Source organism: Cylas formicarius, unplaced genomic scaffold, assembly GCF_029955315.1.
Source record: "Cylas formicarius isolate icCylForm1 unplaced genomic scaffold, icCylForm1.1 PGA_scaffold_151__1_contigs__length_11700, whole genome shotgun sequence".
Classification (NCBI taxonomy): domain Eukaryota; kingdom Metazoa; phylum Arthropoda; class Insecta; order Coleoptera; family Brentidae; genus Cylas; species Cylas formicarius.
This window is the reverse complement of record NW_026844237.1, coordinates 5,133-11,700: the sequence shown is the minus strand read 5'-3', so window position 1 is coordinate 11,700 and position 6,568 is coordinate 5,133. Positions and strand designations below refer to the sequence as shown.

Below are 6,568 nucleotides of genomic sequence, written 5' to 3'. Positions count from 1 at the left end.
GAGGATGTTTTTCTTGAATTATTTTTATTTATCCTATATATTTTTTTTTTACCTTTAATAATGAAATTACTATCCTTTTTAATAATTTTATTAGGGATTTATTTAGGTTTTAAGTTATCAAAAATAAGAATTAATATAAAAATTAAATCTCTAAGGTTTCTTAATTTAGTGAAGTTTCAATCTTTTATATGAAATATACCAATTTTATCAACTTATGGGCTGAATCATTTAGTATTAAATTTAGGTCAAAAATTAAATTATTTAGATCAAGGATGAATGGAGTATTATGGAAGAAAAAAATTATTTTTTTTATTAATTAATTCTTCTAAGGGATTACAAAAGATTTTTATAGATAAATTTAAAATTTTATTATTTTTATTTTTAATTCTTATTTTTACTTTTATTTTAATTATTTAATTTAATAATTTAAATAGCTTATATAATAGAGCATAGTATTGAAGATACTAAGGAAATAATTTTATTTTTAAATAATAAATTTATAGATAAATATATCAATTTTACAGTGAAAATGTAATGTTTTAAATTAAACTATATAAATATTTCTATGTATATATATATATATATATATATATATATATAGAAATATAAACGCACTTAGCGCTTTGAACCTATGTTAGAAGCATAGTTTAAAGAATATTTCTTTAATTGGAGAAAACTCAATTTTATCATTAACAGTGATAGACCTCTATTTTGGTTTCAATTAAAGTAAGGATTATTCATCTAAATTTTAGGTCGAAACTAAAGGCAATTTTTTGCTTCATACTATTTTATAAGATAAATTTATGGAATATCTTTTAAATGCAAATTAAATGTTTTTCTTAAACTATTATCCTTTAGTTTGATCATTCTAATGCCCCTAATTTCCATTCGTGAAATAACCCCAGTAAAAGAATAATTAAAAAAAAACTAATAGAGTAAAATAATCTAAAAATATTTGAAAATTTTAATGAGAAAATAATTGGTAAGAGTAATGTTAATTCAATATCAAAAATTAAAAAAATTAGAGCAATTAAGAAGAAATGTAATGAAAATGGTATACGAGAATTATTTTTTGGATCAAATCCACACTCATAGGGCCTACTTTTCTCACGATCGATTAATGTTTTTATAGATAAAAAATTAATTAAGATTATTAATATTAAAATAACGATTATAATTATTAATGATAGATAAAAAATTATTATTATTATTTATACTAAAAATTTAGATTTTTTGATTGGAAGTCAAATATAATAATTTATATTATATAAATAAAATTATCTTCTTCATCAGTAAATAGATAAATATAAAAATAATCATACTACATCTACAAAGTGTCAATATCATGCGGCAGCTTCAAATCCAAAGTGATGAATTGAAGAAAAATGCCTAATAAATAGACGAATTATTATAATTAAGAGAAATGTAGTACCAACAATAACATGAAATCCATGAAATCCAGTTGCTATAAAAAAACAAGTTCCATAAATAGAATCTGAAATTGAAAACGAAGCTTCATAATATTCAAGAGCTTGAAGTAGAGTAAAGTAGATCCCTAGGCCAATAGTTCATATAAGTCTTTGAAGTGCTTGAGAATAGTTATTTTCTATTAATCTATGATGAGCCCAAGTTACTGTAATACCTGAAGATAACAAAATTAATGTATTTAATAAGGGGATATTTATAGGATTAAAAGTATTAATTGATTTAGGGGGTCATATTATTGCCAATTCAATATTAGGAGAAAGACTATTATGGAAAAATCTTCAAAAAAATGAAATAAAAAATAAAATTTCAGATGTAATAAATAAAATTATCCCTCATCGGAGCCCGGATGAAACTTTTAGAGAATGCAATCCTTGGAGGGTTCTTTCTCGTGTAATATCTCGTCATCATTGAAATAAAATTAATAGTATAGAAATTAATCTAAAAATCAATAGATCAATTTGATATAAGCGGAATCAAGAAATAAGCCCTATTAATAGATTTAATAAATTAAAAGAAATTAATAGTGGTCAAGGCCTTGGATTTACTAAATGAAAAGGATGATTTTGAGTTGTCATTAATGAATTTCTCTAGCATAAAGAGTAATAAGAATAGAAAATACATATGCTTGGATTAAGCTCACTGCAGATTCTAAAATTAGTAATAAAATTTGAATAAAAATCAAAACATTAATTGTTAGAAAATTTATATATTGACCTATATTTCCTAATAAGGTTAATAATAAATGGCCGGCAATTATATTAGCCGTTAAACGAATGGCTAATGTTATTGGGCGAATTAAATTTCTAATTAATTCAACAATTACTAAAAATGGCAATAAGAGAGCAGGGGCTCCCATGGGCACTAAATGAGCTAATATATTTATTGTATTAAAGGTAATGCCAAAGATTATAAAAGTTAGTCATAATCTTAAACTTAAACTTAAAGTAATAGGTATATGGCTGGTTCTAGTAAAAATGTAAGGGAATAATCCTATGAAATTATTTAGTATAATAAAAATAAAAATTCTTAATAAAATTAATGTTGATCTTTTTATATTTTGAGGAAGCAGGATTTTTAATTCTTTATGAATTCTTCTAGTAAGAATAATTCAAGATATATTATAACGAGAAGGAATAAATCAGAAAAAAGATGGTAATAGAATCAAACTTAATATAATTCTTAGCCAATTTAAGTTAAATAAATTTGTAGAAGGATCAAATGAAGAAAATAAATTTATTATCATTTTCAGTAAGTTTTAGGTAAATTTAAATTTTTAAAATAAATTTTATTATTAATTTTAGGCAAATAAATATAATAAGTTAAAATAATAATAATAATAAAAATTCTAATTGTGTAAATATATAAAAATGATCAACTTAAAGGAGCTATTTGTGGTATTAAAAACTAACGGGGCGCAGATATTTTTAACTTGACAAGTTAATGTTTTATAATAAAACTAAGTTTTTCATTAGAAGTAATTTTTTAGTTTACTATAAATTGATTTAAGAGATCAATGCTTAAAATTTCAGCCATCTAATGTTAATTATTTTTTAATCATTTAAGAAAAAAATTAGAAGAGATTCTTTCTACTACAATAGGTATAAACCTATGATTGGAACCGCAAATTTCGGAGCATTGACCAAAGAAAATTCCGGTTCGATTAATAAATATATTTGCTTGATTAAGACGTCCAGGAGTTGCATCAATTTTTAGCCCAGCTGAAGGTAAAGCTCATGAATGGATGACATCTTCTGAAGTAATTAATAGGCGAATGTAAGTGTTAAAAGGAATTACTATTCGATTATCAACATCTAATAATCGAAAGTTGAAGTTATTTTGTGGAATTATATAAGAGTCATAATTGAAATTTTGTAAATCTGAATATTCATATGTTCAGTATCATTGATGTCCGATAATTTTAATAGAAAGGGCAGGTTTATTTAGTTCATCTATAATATATAATAATCGCAGAGATGGCAAAGCAATTATAATTAAAATTATAATGGGTATAATAGTTCAAATTAGTTCTATAGTTTGGTTTTGTAAAAAGAATCGATGGTTAAATTTATTTAATAAGTAAGATAATATAATTTGACTAATTAAAATTGTAATGATAATTAAAATTATTAATCTATGATCATGGAAAAAAATTAATTGTTCTATTAAGGGTGAAGTACTGTCCTGTAATGTTAATGTTTTTCAAGTAGACAATTCTAAAAAAAGATAAACTTTATATTAAGAGCTTAAATCTTATGCACTATTCTGCCATTTTAGAATTTAGTAATTAAAGGGATTTCATTAAATCTATGTTCAGCGAGTGGTAGTGATCTTAATCATTCAATTGAAGAGGAAAAATTTAAAGTAGTTAATGTTTGTCGGCTAAGAATTAAACTTTCTCAAATAATATAAATAAAGAATATTAATCTTAGTGTAGAGATTAATCTACCGATTGAAGAAATGATATTTCATTTAGTAAAAGAATCTGGATAATCGGAATAACGGCGAGGTATTCCTCTTAATCCTAGAAAATGTTGAGGGAAGAAAGTTAAATTTACTCCAATAAATGTTACAATAAAATGTCTTTTTAAAAGTTTATTATTGAGAGTTAACCCAGTAAATAACGGGTATCAGTGAATAAATCCTGCAATAATTGCAAATACTGCCCCTATTGATAAAACATAATGAAAGTGGGCAACAACATAGTATGTATCATGAAGAATAATATCAATAGATGAGTTAGCTAGGACTACTCCAGTTAATCCGCCAATAGTAAATAAAAAAATGAAACCTAATGATCAAAGTGTAGTTGGTTCAAAATTTAATTTAGTTCCATAAAGTGTAGCTAATCATCTAAAAATTTTAATACCGGTTGGAATAGCAATAATTATAGTGGCAGAAGTAAAGTAGGCCCGAGTATCAACATCTATTCCGATAGTAAATATATGATGAGCCCAAACTAAAAATCCTAAAAGACCAATAGCTAATATTGCATAAATTATACCTAAAGTTCCAAAAGTTTCTTTTTTATTTCTTTCTTGAGAGACAATATGAGAAATTATTCCAAATCCTGGAAGAATTAAAATATAAACTTCGGGGTGTCCAAAAAATCAAAATAAATGTTGATATAAAATAGGGTCCCCCCCTCCGGCTGGATCGAAGAATGAGGTATTAATATTTCGATCAGTTAATAATATAGTAATAGCTCCCGCAAGTACGGGAAGAGAAAGAAGAAGTAATAGAGCAGTAATACCGACAGCTCAAGAAAAAAGTGAAATTTGATCTATGGGTATATTATGAGGCCGTATATTAATAATTGTGGAAATAAAATTTGTTGCCCCTATAATTGAAGAGATTCCCGCTAAATGTAAGCTAAAAATTGCTAAGTCAACTGAACTTCCTCTATGAGCAATATTAGATGCTAGTGGAGGATAAACGGTTCATCCTGTTCCAGCGCCTTTTTCAATAATTCTTCTAATTAATAGAAAAGTTAAAGATGGCGGTAAAAGTCAAAAACTTATATTATTTATACGGGGAAAAGCTATATCAGGAGCACCGAGTATTAGAGGAACTAATCAATTGCCAAATCCTCCAATTATGATAGGTATAACTATAAAAAAAATTATAATAAATGCATGGGCTGTAACTATTACATTAAAAATTTGATCATCACCAATTAATGATTGAGGATTTCTTAGTTCAATTCGAATGATAAAACTTAGAGAAGTGCCCACTAATCCAGATCAAAGCCCTAAAATAAAATATAGTGTACCAATATCTTTGTGATTAGTAGAGTAAAGTCATTTATTCGGTAAATTTAATAAAGTGGCTGAAATTTTAGGCGATGAATTGTAAATTCATTTATAAATATAAATATATTTCTTTATTAAACTATATAGTCTATAGGAATAGGATTTTAAGATGCAAGCTTAAAGGAAATTTAAATTGGTTTATAGTTTAAGAATTAGGAATAAATTCTATTGTTAACTTTGAAGGTTAAAAGTTTTTTTAACTTAAATTCTTTTTTAAAAAAATAAAATTAAAAAAATTATAAGTCCTATAAATGAGATTATATTAGTTAAATAAATAAATAGATTTAACTTAAAAATATTTTTAGAGTGGGAAATTATTTCTGTATGATTAATTATTAATATAGGAAGTGCGATTCGAATATATATGAAAATTATAATTAAAGTTGAGATTAATATTAATAATCTTAATATAAAAAAGTTATTATTAATTAATTTATTGATAATTAATCATTTAGGTAGAAATCTAAAGAAAGGCGGTAATCCTCTTATAGATAAAAAATTAAGAGAAAAAATGAATTTAAAATATTTAAATTCATTTAGAGAATAAAATAATTGTGTTAAAGAATAGATTTTATTAACATTTAAAATTATAATAATATTGATTGATAGGATAAAATATATAATAAAATATATAATAAAAATTTGTATATTAATTAGTCTTGCAATTAATCAACTTATATGATTAATAGAAGAATAAGCTAGAATTTTTTGTAGATTAATTTGATTAAGTGATTGAATTCTCCCAACTATTGAAGATATAATAATAATGATAGAAATAAATAAGGTAATAGAGAAATTATAGGAAATTATAATTAAAGGAGCAATTTTTTGCCAAGTTATTAAAATTAAAGTGTTATTTCAATTTAATCCTATAATAATTTCCGGGAATCAAAAATGAAAAGGAGCGGCGCCTAATTTTATAAATAATGCACAATTTAATATAATTATTAGAATATTATTATTAAAAAATAAAGGATTAATATGTAAGTTAAGAATAATTCTAAACAGTAGAATATTTGAAGCTAAAGCTTGGATAATAAAATATTTTAATGCTCTCTTCCTGATGAAAAAATATTTTTAGAATTGATTATTAATGGAATAAATGATATTATATTAATTTCTAATCCTATTCATATTGAAAATCAAGAATAAGAAGAAATGACTAATAATGTTCTGAAAATTAATGTATTTAAAAATAATAATTTATAAAATTTAATAATTAAAAAGAGAGAATAATCTCATAATTGGGGTATGAGCCCAAGGGCTTAGCT

The 6,568-nt window shown here is 23.8% G+C and overlaps 1 pseudogene; it reads right to left on the bottom strand.

The window, feature by feature from the left end:
• Nucleotides 1-1,272: 1,272 nt before the first annotated feature.
• LOC132695918 (cytochrome c oxidase subunit 1-like) lies at nucleotides 1,273-5,314 on the bottom strand (annotated as a pseudogene).
• Between the last annotated feature and the right edge of the window lie 1,254 nt (nucleotides 5,315-6,568).